We start from the raw sequence: 12,525 nt of genomic DNA, 5'->3' as shown, positions 1-12,525 counted from the left end.
AAAAAGAAAGGATAAATTTTACAGTTTCATTTGAGTTAGGATAGATAGAAGCAAATATCTGTGGAGCTGTGGAAGAAATTATCAATACAGATTTAATTGATATCTTACATAATGTACAAAACTCTTTCTTCTGCTCTTTGTCTTCTTTCATCCTCCTCCTAACAGTCTAGGCAAGGCAGCGTTCCTACCTGTCAACGCCTCCTATACAAACCCACATCATCTTCTGAGCACCTCCTTTGCATTCCCTCCTGACTTTATTATACATTTCTCCCCTTAAACTTCTGCCTCACACTATGACAGTGTCTGCTTTTAAATCAGCCTTGACATTTGTACTTGTCTTTTCAGTTTCTGTTTCTTAATATCTTCTCTGCTGTAATTCAGCCTTTTGTCTATGTGCACATGACAGTGGAAGATTTAGCAATAACTTCTTCAAAAAAGTCCAGACTACTTCCACTACTTCTGCAAAAGCTTTTAATTCCTTCAACACCACCCTCTCTGCCTAGGGTAGAGTGTTTAGAGCGGAAACGATTAGCCTGTGGCAGGTACTGTTGGTTTTGAGGAAGCTAAACAGTATTGAAGGAAGTTGAGGGCCCTACAGGGATAAAGTGATTTTTTTATCTGTCAGTCTGAAAAGGACTGTGCAGCACAAGCACACTGTCCTCCACCACCCTTTTTCTGCTCTCATTTGTTTTTTGGTTAATGAAAATGAACTTTGTGCAAAACTGTGTCAAAAATTAAAAAATTCTTTCATTTTAATGGGAAAAAAATATTCAAATGTCCTGAAAAGAAACCCACCAAAAAAACCCCGAACAAACAAAAACAAAACCAAAAAAAAAGAGCAAAAAACCGAAAACCAACCAAACAACAACAAAAAATAAACCCAGAAATTTAGTCTCTCCTAATTTGCTGTTGAACTGATGAAGAAGAAAATAATTCTTTTACACAAGTAAAAGTATTTGGCTAAAAGTTGTCAGGTAAATGCTAAAAGCGTTCTAATTTTCAATTGCTGACACTTTAAAGTATATTCATTTCATTATTAAAAAAAAAAATCAGCAAGATGGATCTCCTGTATGAAAAAATCTTCAGCAAATTGGGATTCTTCACTTTGGGAAGTCTGTTAGGAGATTAAAAACAAAGGTTTCTGTGGAAATAGAGGGAATGTAGGTTTATTCACTATTTCTCACAGTGGGAAAAAAGAAAAATCTGAACCATTACAGAGCAGTAAACATTGACCAAACCCACAGAAATTCTCCTCACCTTCCAAAATCAAAATATACAGTGGCAATGGACAACTATGCTACAAGTGCTGCAGGGGCAACAAAATAATTAGACTTGGAGAATTTTGAAAATATAATTCTTGAATGATATGGTAGATAACAGTCCAGATACACTCTTCAGGTCAGAAAGCTCCAATACTTATTATTGCTGGAAAAGTATGATGTATTTCCCTACTCATTCACTATTTTCTCTCATTAAGGGTAGGGTACACACATTTTCTTTTATCCACTATGTTAACACTAACACACTTTTCAGAGGTAGTAACGACCTCTCAGTTTCACTTGTTTCTACACAAAAGTGTCCTTCATTTTAGAAAAAAAACACATTTCCCAGTCATTTGTTTCATTTTTAAAGTGTTCAAGAATTATTTATTACTTCAGTACTGACTGAAAGTGATCACTACATATTTTTCTGTTTGCTTTGTCAGATTTATTTTTAATTATTAATGGTTTCCAACATGTATACTTGAGGATGGCTATTTATAGGCACACAGTTGAAATAATCAGACATGCTGAGAATTTTAAAACCTTGAGAAGGGAGGCTTAAAAAGCAACCACCCACTATTTCACAAAACAGTTAATTAGTGAAATCAAAGCTTCATGAATGAGAAAACTGCATTCTCCAATCATATTAATGATGAAGAAATACTCCTTTTTGGAATGTTTCTTCATCATTAATGTGATTGGAGACTGCCAATAGTCTCCTATTTGGCAGACAGAACAATATTAAAATTGCAGAGACCTGAGGTGAGCTTAGGTCACTGGAGCTCACTAATGCCTTCAGTTATCACACATAATTATTAATCTTTCATTTGCTGCATCCACTTGGGAAAAACAAACACTCACATATAATAATAGCAGAATAGGTTTACAAGAAAAAAATATTTTATTTCTAGTTAGGAATATGTTCATCTACTTATGACCAAGTTACAGTGGGTTCATCTTTTCTCTCTGTCAGGTGCTTGGCAAACTATGCTCTCGTTTCCTCTCCTCATTAAGACAGGGTGAAAAAATAAGATGAAAATTCTTGTAGGTTGACAAAAGGACAAAGAGGAGCACTCACCATTTACCATCATGATCAAAACAGATTTGGTATGGGGAAAATAGTTTCAGCATATTGCCTTCAAAAAAGTAGAGTAGGATAGTGAGAAACTAAGATATAGGTAGGGGACTCAATAGGTCACCACATCTCTGTGTCACTGCCTGGAGCACCTCCTCCCACTCCTTCTTCATTGGCCTTGGTGTCTACAAAGCTGTTGTCTTACATATTCTCACTCCTCTCTCATACATCTGTGCAGCAATATTTATATTTCTTAAACGTAATTTGCAGAAGCACCAACAGTGTGACTGATGGACTCAGCTGGGCTGAGCAGGGTTTTGGAGCCAACTGAAACAATCTGGAGAGGTCTCTGTCTCCTCACAGACGCCACACCAGTAGTTTGCCCCACCAGAACATGGGTACCTGAACCCAATACACACCAATTTTTATGTTCAACAGTTCTAAAGGAACCTAGCAAAGTGGTTCTCTAGCCTAAGTCTCAAAAAAAAAAAAAAAAAAAGTATAAGGCATTACCTTCCTTTTGAGGAAAAATATCAAATAGTGTACTATTAGGATAAGTATGAAAAAGAGCAAAGAAAGACCAATCCTTGTTTTTTCTGGATTGGTCTGGTTTAGGAAAAGTAACCCAACTTTGGAACAGGGTTATTTCAAGTCTTTTTTCAGAATTTCACATTCTCTTAGAAGTGTCACAGGTTTAACTGGCTTAGGATGGATGTCTGGTGTCAGTTAACATTTTCATGTCACAGACAAAGAGGGCTAAGTCATGGTTATTTTGTGCTTAAAGAGCTCAAAAAATAACTGAGGGTAGAAATTTAATTCTTCTTCCACACCTTTTACAGATAGCATTCAGTGTCATTCCTGGAAGAAAAACTGTCCTAGACAGTCACAAGGACATCTGGCTACAGGTGTGTGGTGACTCACCTGTCTCCTGGTCTGTGTCCTGAGAGGAAGCAACTGACGTCCAGCCTTACCTTGCAAAGCTATACAAGGTGGTCAAAACTGTACAGCTTCTGTACTTCACACCAGACAGTACTGGAGACCTGCAAGTTAACACTCATTTGAAGTTTAGGACAAGGATTTGATCCTCTAAAATGCTCAAAATGGCAGAAAACTTTTTCAAATCACTGAAAGCTCTCCTGCAGATTAAATTCAGTCTGAGCAGCCTCCCATCCACGTAGAGGTTTTATTTGATCCAGTAGTCCAGGGCTCTGATCCCTGCAGGTGCAGGCTAAGTGAAGATTTGTGATTTAGGTCTTCAGGCAGACCCAAGCTGAATTAGCATTGACGTTGTCATCTAAACAGCAGGTACTTTTAGTCCAGGCTTTGGAGTTGGCTCATGATGTGTTTTACATCATTATCTGTTAATTTATTTTAACAAAGGATCTGACCTCAACTTGTCAGCTGACAAGCTGGCAGCAAACTGAGAAAAGCTGACAGAAAACAGAGCACAGGAGATTACAGTAGGCACCATTATTGTCTGTTTTCACAACCATACAGCTTTGCAAGTGACTTTGAGTAGAAACTTGTCACATAGGTGGTGGGGGTGTGTCCTAAGTTGATAAGGAAGTGCGTTTTTTGGGAAGTTGTGGTCAAACCAATCAGTGCTCAGACTTGAATATTGGCACCTGCCAGAGGCCCTGCAGGACAGAGGGGTGGAGGAACACTGAGAGGCATGGGGCGGCCCTCTCTGCTCCCCCACCCCAGGAGAGAAGAGAGAGAGAAACAGAGCCACTGGCTGTGCTTGTGCTACCTTGAAATTTGATACCGTGTGCGGGCAGCAGGCCCGAGAAAGAGAAGGAGGGGGAGGGAGAGAGCGCCCGGCTGCAGGGAGAGTTCTGGGTGCGCAGAGCTCGAAATTTTAACCCTTTTCTTACACAATGAAAACTTTGTGGAACATTAAACAGTCCTAGAAGAGAGACAGACATGAAATAGAAAGAACTGGGCAACTGTGGTGAAAGTCTGGGAAGGTAAAAGATGTCAGAAGAAGATGAGAAGAATCCTAGGTGGGAGGAGATGATGAAGTGGCCTTTGGCTAGACTCTTGTATAGCCGTGGACAGAACCATGTTTGTTCTCTAACAAAGACACTGCATTTAGGGGAAGGCACTGGCTTAGAGCCAAGAGAGTGAGGTAATGTTATGTGAAAGAGAAGTGTGAATAGAGATGGGTGAGGTGCTGCCTTCTGTCTTCAGTGATGAGGAAGATCTCTGCTCTTGAGACCCCTTGGCCTGAAAGAGTGAATCTGGGGGGGACTTGTGTCTGAAAGTGAGAGACTGTTGCTTTTTTGGAGCTGGGCAAAGCATCCTTAAAAGGAGAACCCTAAAAGCAGTTCTGGTCCATGTGCAGTGATGAGAGAACTGGACATGGAGGGAAGGAGTCACAAGGGCAAATGTTCTTTGGGCAGTGCCACGAGTGACACGGAAACACAAGAGGTTTCAGTTGTGTTTCCAGGGGAAGCCTGTGGTATAAGAGGGACTCCTCTCTCCTTGATGAACTGAGAGTTGATTATCTGAGGGGTGGTGATGGACTGAGAGTTGATTATCTGGGGATTGGTAACTGGATTGGAAATCTAAGATTTTATTTTGTGCTGTGGTGGAAATTGGGGAAAGGCGGAGAAATGTTTTGGAAGGTTTTCATTCTGTGTTCTGTGTGTGTTCCTTTTTACATATTGTAAATTAATAAAGTTTTTTTCCTTTATTCCTAAGCTGGAGCCTGCTTCGCTCTATTTCTAGTCACATCTCACAGCAGCCACCGGGGAGAATATATTTTCATAGAGGCACTGGCATTGCACCAGCATCAAACCATGACAGGGTGTCACTGCTCATTACATTTTATAAAGGTTGAAGAAAACAGTTTTTTAAGTAGGATATCGTAAAAAGAGGAAGTTGAAAATAAAATAGAGGAGAAGTTGGGATGAAAGCAAAATCTAGGCTATGAATTCCTAAGATAAGCAGAGGATTACGTGTGCCCCACAACACCCAAGGGAATGTGGTACAAAACAGACTTGTACCACAGACAGTGGGATTCCACTGCAGCACAGTGAAATGTGACTGATTACTGTCCACACTAATGGACAAAGCAAAAATACATTAGCAGCTGATATGTGACTTGGAAAAAATGCAAGAAATACTAACTATAATCCTATTTTGGACATTTGAATGTACAAATAGAATATTGCCATGAATAAAAGCAATGAAAATGAATATTAAATTTCCTTATTTACTGGACTTATTTTTTGCATGCCTTGAAGAGGAGAAAAGAAAATTACCTAGGATCCAGAAAAACATTGCAACCATGTAAAGTGGAAAGGCTGTGTGGGGGCCTGTTTGTAAATTCCACAGGGATTTCTCATTCCTAAATCTTTGATACCAGTATTAGTAGTATCTTTATAGTAGTGAACTTGCAAAGCTATTATGCTAAAAACAGTAATAGAATCAGTTTTTGTTGCTAGAGATTATCCTGAAACCATTTGCAAAGCAAAAGCATGTACAGAAATATGCATTAAAACTCTTAAGATGTTGTCATAAAGCAGCAGTAAGTGAATATGGTCCTTTAAACAATCATTAAGTCTCATCTCTCTCATCAGAGAGATGTTGGTATTTTTCTTAAAGATTTAGTAATCTGTGCTAGGATTTGGAAATCCTTTTTGTTTTTTTTTTCCCCTAGCATGACCCCACATACTGACACTGCCTTTCAAACAAACCATTTTTATTTTTATCTGACTAATGTTTAATAAGTAAATTATGTGAGGGTTTTCCTATTATATAAGGTTTGGTGACAGCCCTCAAATAATTTGTAAATTTTAATAGAATTCTTCCTTTAAAAGTTAGATCAAATTATTGGTAATATTAATGAAATTGCAGTGTACCTGCAGATAAAATATCTAAGTATTTAAATACCTAAAATATCTAATAAAAAGTCCTGTAGCCAATTTCTTAAATGAGTAAGATGCAGGGTGGGGAGGAATAAGTGAATGAAAGAGAATGGTTTAGACACTTAATGGATAAGAACAAGCTCTAAAACTGTGGATTAAAGAAATGAAAGCAAAATCAACTATGTGCTGCACTATTAAAATAAGTTTTGTGGTTTCTGAGGACTTGAACTATGGAATTACTATTTCAGTGTTCCACTGGTCCATTGTGATTTAAGCCCATGGAATCTAAGGTAACTTAAGTTAGGAGATTTTGAAAAAAAGACTTAACCAATCTTTTAAGGATTTGGTGTGAGGTATGAAATTGAAACACTCAAAGAGCAATATTAAGTCTGTATGTCTTACTTTCAAGTATGTCTTTACATTTGTATTATATGACAATTGGTGGCTATTAAAGTGCTCAAATGCCAGCAGTCAACACAGGGTATCCAAGAATATTTTGAGCAGAAAGGATTTAAATAGATTTTCTTTGAAAACAGTAGCTACCACTCCTGCTGTTCATTGAAAAATAGTCTAGATTCAGCTTTATGAGCGGGTTGCATTTCCAGTTGGGAAGGTTGGTACTTTGCTAGAAGGAACTGAACTCCCGCACATGAAGCCTTTAGTGCTGCACAGCTGGAAAAATGAATGAGGGCATTTGTTCTTCCTGTGCTTTTCTGTTTTTCTAATAAAGACTAATCCAACAGAGATCAGTGTGTTTTGTGACCTATGTTTAACCTTTCTCTGTGAACTGGACAGAAAACACAATGAGGAAAGTAACAGATGTGGATAAGGTAGCTATGAAGAAAAGGGGCTTAGAGAAATGAACAATTTGGAATACTGTATTTTCTAAATTAGAGGAAAATATAATATGATTTGATAGTGTGAATAACTCAAAACCTTGACTGGAAATACTTTTCATTTGAGTTTTTCTATTTATACCAGATAGAAAATTAATTAAGTATGGTCTCATTGAAAGGATTTCTATGATTTTTAATAGTTTGGTTTTTTTATTTTCAATTTGTGCATCTGTGTTAGTTTTTATCATCCTTAATTCCCTTAAGAAGGCTGTTCTGGCTACCCCATTTCCAATTTTCAGCACTGTGCTATAATTTGCATTTACAAATTTTGCCTGCCAAGTTCTCTTTAAAAGCAGTCTGATTTTTATGACTTTAATTAGTTTGACTAATTCAAGTTTCTTTTTCTCTTTTTCTCTTTTTCTCTTTTTCTCTTTTTCTCTTTTTCTCTTTTTCTCTTTCTTTTTGTTTATGAAGCAACTAGATATCTTCACTTTGTATTAATGGACATGATTTTGAAAGACCATTAAGATAATAACTTCTGCTTCTTTATGCATTCAATATTGTTTTATATGATAATCCAAAAATCACCAAACTCCATAGCATGACATTACTAAATACAGTTCAAATGCAAGCTGCAAAGAAATCTAAAGTAACACATGGGACTTCCTGAGAAAGTCTGAGAAAATTCTTTTTTGGAAGGAATGAGTTGCAAGAAATAAATACATGTATGGGACGGTAACACCAGTTACTTTATAGCTCCACTTTCAACCGATATTGAAGTTAGAGCACAGCAGGAATGCTGTACTCTCCCCAAAAGAATGAATAAATATAACTTTCTGCATTTTCCCTCTCTGACAAAGTTTCGATTCCTGTAATTAAAAGCAAATATGGGTTAAATCTAGAGGGCTGATAGCTGGATAATTGTGGTACTTAAAGAAATATCTTCTCAGTTTACACATTTTGCTCTGTACATATCAGAACTATAGAACAGAATCTTTTATACTAGAAAAGACCTATAAGATCATTAAGTTAGCCCAACACTGTCAAGTATGCCTCTGAACTGTGACCCTAACCATCATGTCTATACATCTTTTAAAGACTTTCAGGGATGGTGATTCAACCACAACCCTGGACAGACTGCTGCAGTTCTTGACAACCCTTTAGGTGAAGAATTTTTTCTAGTATGCAATCTAAATCTTGTTCCAATCTCTTGTTATTTTGAAGGAGAGACTGACACCTGTCTCACCACAACCTCCTTTCAGGTAGAAATCAATGAGGTCTCCTCAGCCTTGTTTCTTTTAATGACCCCGGCTCCGTCAGGTGCTCCTCACAAGGATTCTGGTCTAGACCCTTCATCATCTCTTTAGCCCATCTCTGGACATGCTACAGCACTTCAACTTCTTTCTTGTCATGAGTGGCCCAGAACAGGACACAAAACTGCAGGTGTGACTAGTGCCCAGTACAGAGGGACAATCCCTGTCCTGGTCCTGCTGGTCCAGGCCAGGATGCCATTGGCCTTCTTGGCCACCTGGGCACACCCTGGCTCATGTTTAGTCCTTTGTCAACCAGCATCCCCAAGTCCTTTTCCACTGGGCAGTTTTCCCCACTCTGCATGAGGTTGTTGTGACCCAAAGGCAGGACCTAACACTTGGCCTTATTGAACCTGAAAGAGTTAGCATCAGCCCATCAATTCAGCCTGTCCAGATCCCTCTGCAGAGCTTTCCTGCCCTCCAGCAGGTCAACACTCTCACCCAACTGAGTCTCTGAACTTACTGAGGATGCAGTCTATTCCTTTATCCAGATGAAAGATATTAAACAGAATGGCCGAAAATAATGAAGTTCTACCATGGTAACAACAAACAAATTAAATTATTCTGAAGTAACTCGTAGTTTAAAATACCAATCTCAGAGGGAAAAACTGAGTTCATCATCACTAAATTGCAGTTGTTGCATATTTTCCCATAAGATTAATTCTTCTTAAAAAACAGACTGTGGATTGTAATACTCATATATTCTTGACAATGTTCTGATGTTCAGACTGTTCAGTCTAAAATATTTGTTCATCAGTTTACATGTTACATCCAGATTTTCTTGAATCTTCTGGCATTAAAGTTTATATTGTAATACTGCAGTATTTAATGGAGACAATAATATTTTTCCTAGTGATTTTTATTTTTTTTTAATTAAATGTGTTGTGTTTTTCATTTGTTTGATTAAGATTTTTTTAGTTTTAATTTTTTGTGGGTTTTTTTGGGTTTTTTTGTTGTTGGGGTTTTCTCTCCAAAAGAGAAACAGTGCTGAAATAGGTCCATTTTCATTAATAAAATCTCAGGATGATGGTTAGAAAAATCTAAGATGAAATAATTTAAAATCAGATTAGGTTGGAGGAATTCTGATAAGCACTCAGTTGAATAAAATATTTCTGGGTCTTATCCTCTTGTTACATCTTCAGATTGCTGGAGGACAGAAAACATCTCTCTTGTTATGGACATAATGTTTTTCATACATGGACATAGGGGTACCGTCATTACTAAATACAACTGTATTATCTCTAATTTGAGCATGTTAAGGTGCTTAAAGGTCCATTAAACAGCAAGTAATTTTTCCCAAACTCTTCAAGAGACTGATAATTACCATATCATCTAGTAAAAAAGAAGGAGGATGGAGGGAAGAAATGTGTTGGTATTCTACTAAGCAACCATGTAGCAATTACATTCTTCTCTGAACATATTAAATTTCCCATTTTTGAAGGTTCATTAATTCATGTCAGCGTGAAATACCATGGTGGTTTGTGTTTCTGGACACACTTTTTTTTTTCTATATATCCCTAAAAATAATCTTCAAAGAAAGTCATAGTCTGCAAATATTGACAACTTCTACTTCGTGTAGAGAGTAGCCAATTAAACACATTTCTTGAAAGTCTATAGTCACAGCTGTGTAGGAGTGTTGTCATTGTTAAATACTGAGAAACAAAAGAGACCTAGAGTTAAATTAATCTACTTTATATATAGCTTCTGTAATTTCTTTTGGTTTCATTTCAGTAACACATGTAGTTATTAATAAAAAGGAAAGACATAATTACAGCTTCTCCTACAAAATATAATTTAGCAGTCAGACTTTTGGCATAGTACATTTAATTCGTATATTTAACATGAACAGAAACAATATATGTAAAGTGCAAACATTTACTGTATAAAATTTTCTTTCACTAAATTAATTGCTGTGAAATACTTTAGATTTTTGCAAAACTTTAAAAATCTCTAGAAATAAGCACTTTAATGAAATACATGCTATCTCTCTCTTCTCTGCTTGTACAATAAAACTGAAATTATTAGGAACACTTCACCATTCTTCTCTATGAAAGAAATATTTCCATGAAGTGAATTATGTATCTTTTATTATAGAACCATTATCTCTTAGTTAGACTTAAAACCAAATTTCTAAGCAGATGTCACAATGAGACAAGGGATTGGCCTGCAAAGATGGGTGAAGACCTTGCAGATAAATACTACAGTTTCCATGACATACCTCAACATTTTCCTTTTGAAATATTCCAGCTTCTGTAATGTTGCCAAACTGCATATATAATTATAAGCCTGAATTTAACACAGAGGATTAATCAAAATTTCTTTTCTATCAGATGAGATTTCATCTACTACGAATTCTTTGTAATATATGTTGGGGGGACCATCCTATGTGATTTTTTTCCACTTTCTTGTATATTTTAAGGCTACACCAAATAATTTTGGAGTTTTTTCTCCTATTAGTTACTGGTGTTGTGCACTTTAACAAATTCTATTTCCCAGACTTTCACAGAAAAACAAATCAGGTTTAATTTTATATTTAAGTATGTGTATGATAAGAAGAAGGAATTTAGAATGAAAAGTAGGATTGCATATTATGACAAGATATCTTGTGCTTCTCCTCTTACATCTGATATTCATTGACCTGCTTCCTTGCAATTATTGTTGGATTATGTACCTGAGATGAAGGAGCCACTATAAATTTTTAGTTTCAAATGGCAGTAATGAACCATATCTTTCTCCAGTCTCCCCCTCCTTTCCTGAGAGATGGCCCAAAGAGGCACTAGAAGTACCATCACACAGAAGCATCTCATCCTTTGTTTCTTTTCTACTGTGGTAAAGTAGCTCTTTTAACTACCTTTGATATAGGAAATGCCAGGGATCAAAATCCTTGCCTTACCACACAGAATTAAATATAATAGCCTGAGGTTTTTAAATCCCCTTGTCTTAGTTAATTTGTTACTTAACATTAGCTTTAACTTACAATAGGTTTTACCTGTATGTTCATCTCCTTGCAATCCAAAAGAATTATCACACCCATAAAAAGAGACCTATGTGAGAAAGCTACTTCAGTGGGTTACTGCAGCAAATTACCCTTCTGTATTACTGATAGAAATGTATTCACAGAGGATATTTGTTTAACAATTCTGCATGAAAAAAATTATTGCTCCAATATGTATACCTGTCTCTCCTTGTGTATGATTTAATGACTTATTTAACATACTCATAATTCCCTAGGTAATACTAGAAATCTGTTTCATGAATAAGCCTTCATTTTAAATTATTATTTAAACTGTTGAACACAAGATGGCTTTGCTTATTTGGGTTTACTTTGTTCAGATTAACTGCATATAAAGTGGAAATGTTACATTTCATACGTTCGGGAGGAATAGTGATGAATCTTTGGTCTAAAACCAGCTGGTGAATAAGCTAAGGCTAAGGTTATTTAATAGAAATTGCTTATGCCCACAGTGGAATTAGAAATTACTATGGCCCTGAAAAGTTACACTTTTTTCAGTTTACCTTGTGTAACACACAGAACTCTCAAGCAACCTTTACAAGAGAAAGACAGCCTAAATTGTGACCAGTGAGATTATTGTAGACAACCTGACATTGTAAACATTAGCCAGTAAATTACAAGATAAACTGCTTAACAATTTTTTCTAGTATGGAGTATGATCAGGCATCAGGCAGAATTAAAGTACAGTTTCTCTTCTTCTTCTGAACATCCATGATCCAATCTCTCACTGAAAGCTGTGTCAAATGAGATCGGCTGCCCAGGGCCTTGACCAATCTAGTTTTTATTCCAAATATATTATTAAAATCTCTACTGATGTATTTAGTCTCTGGTGCATTCTGTTATGGCACTGCATAACTCCAAGGAAATATATAAATATCTGGTGAAATACACTCCAGCAGTAACTATTTGTGGGTACAGTACATTGAAGTGCAGGAGTTACATCAGGATTTGCATATCAATGTCATTATGGCCTAATGATATGGCATCTTTCTGAATATTATAAATATTACATGTGGAATAATGTTTCTTAGACTGAGTGCCAGAATACAACAGAGGCACATTCTGTTTTGTGCTTGATGTACAGTTGTATTTATTTAAAGTCAAGAAGACAGAGTTCTAGAACAGTGCAGGTATTTGACAGCTTAAAAAAATTCCTG

At 36.5% G+C, this 12,525-nt stretch overlaps 1 pseudogene; it reads right to left on the bottom strand.

Moving 5' to 3' along the window:
• The window catches only part of LOC135291261 (trichohyalin-like), a 78,523-nt pseudogene that overhangs the window by 44,718 nt on the left and 21,280 nt on the right, over positions 1-12,525 (bottom strand).

Source organism: Passer domesticus, chromosome Z (assembly GCF_036417665.1).
Source record: "Passer domesticus isolate bPasDom1 chromosome Z, bPasDom1.hap1, whole genome shotgun sequence".
Classification (NCBI taxonomy): domain Eukaryota; kingdom Metazoa; phylum Chordata; class Aves; order Passeriformes; family Passeridae; genus Passer; species Passer domesticus.
The sequence above is the reverse complement of the archived record's forward strand: the minus strand, read 5'-3'. Positions and strand labels throughout refer to the sequence as shown.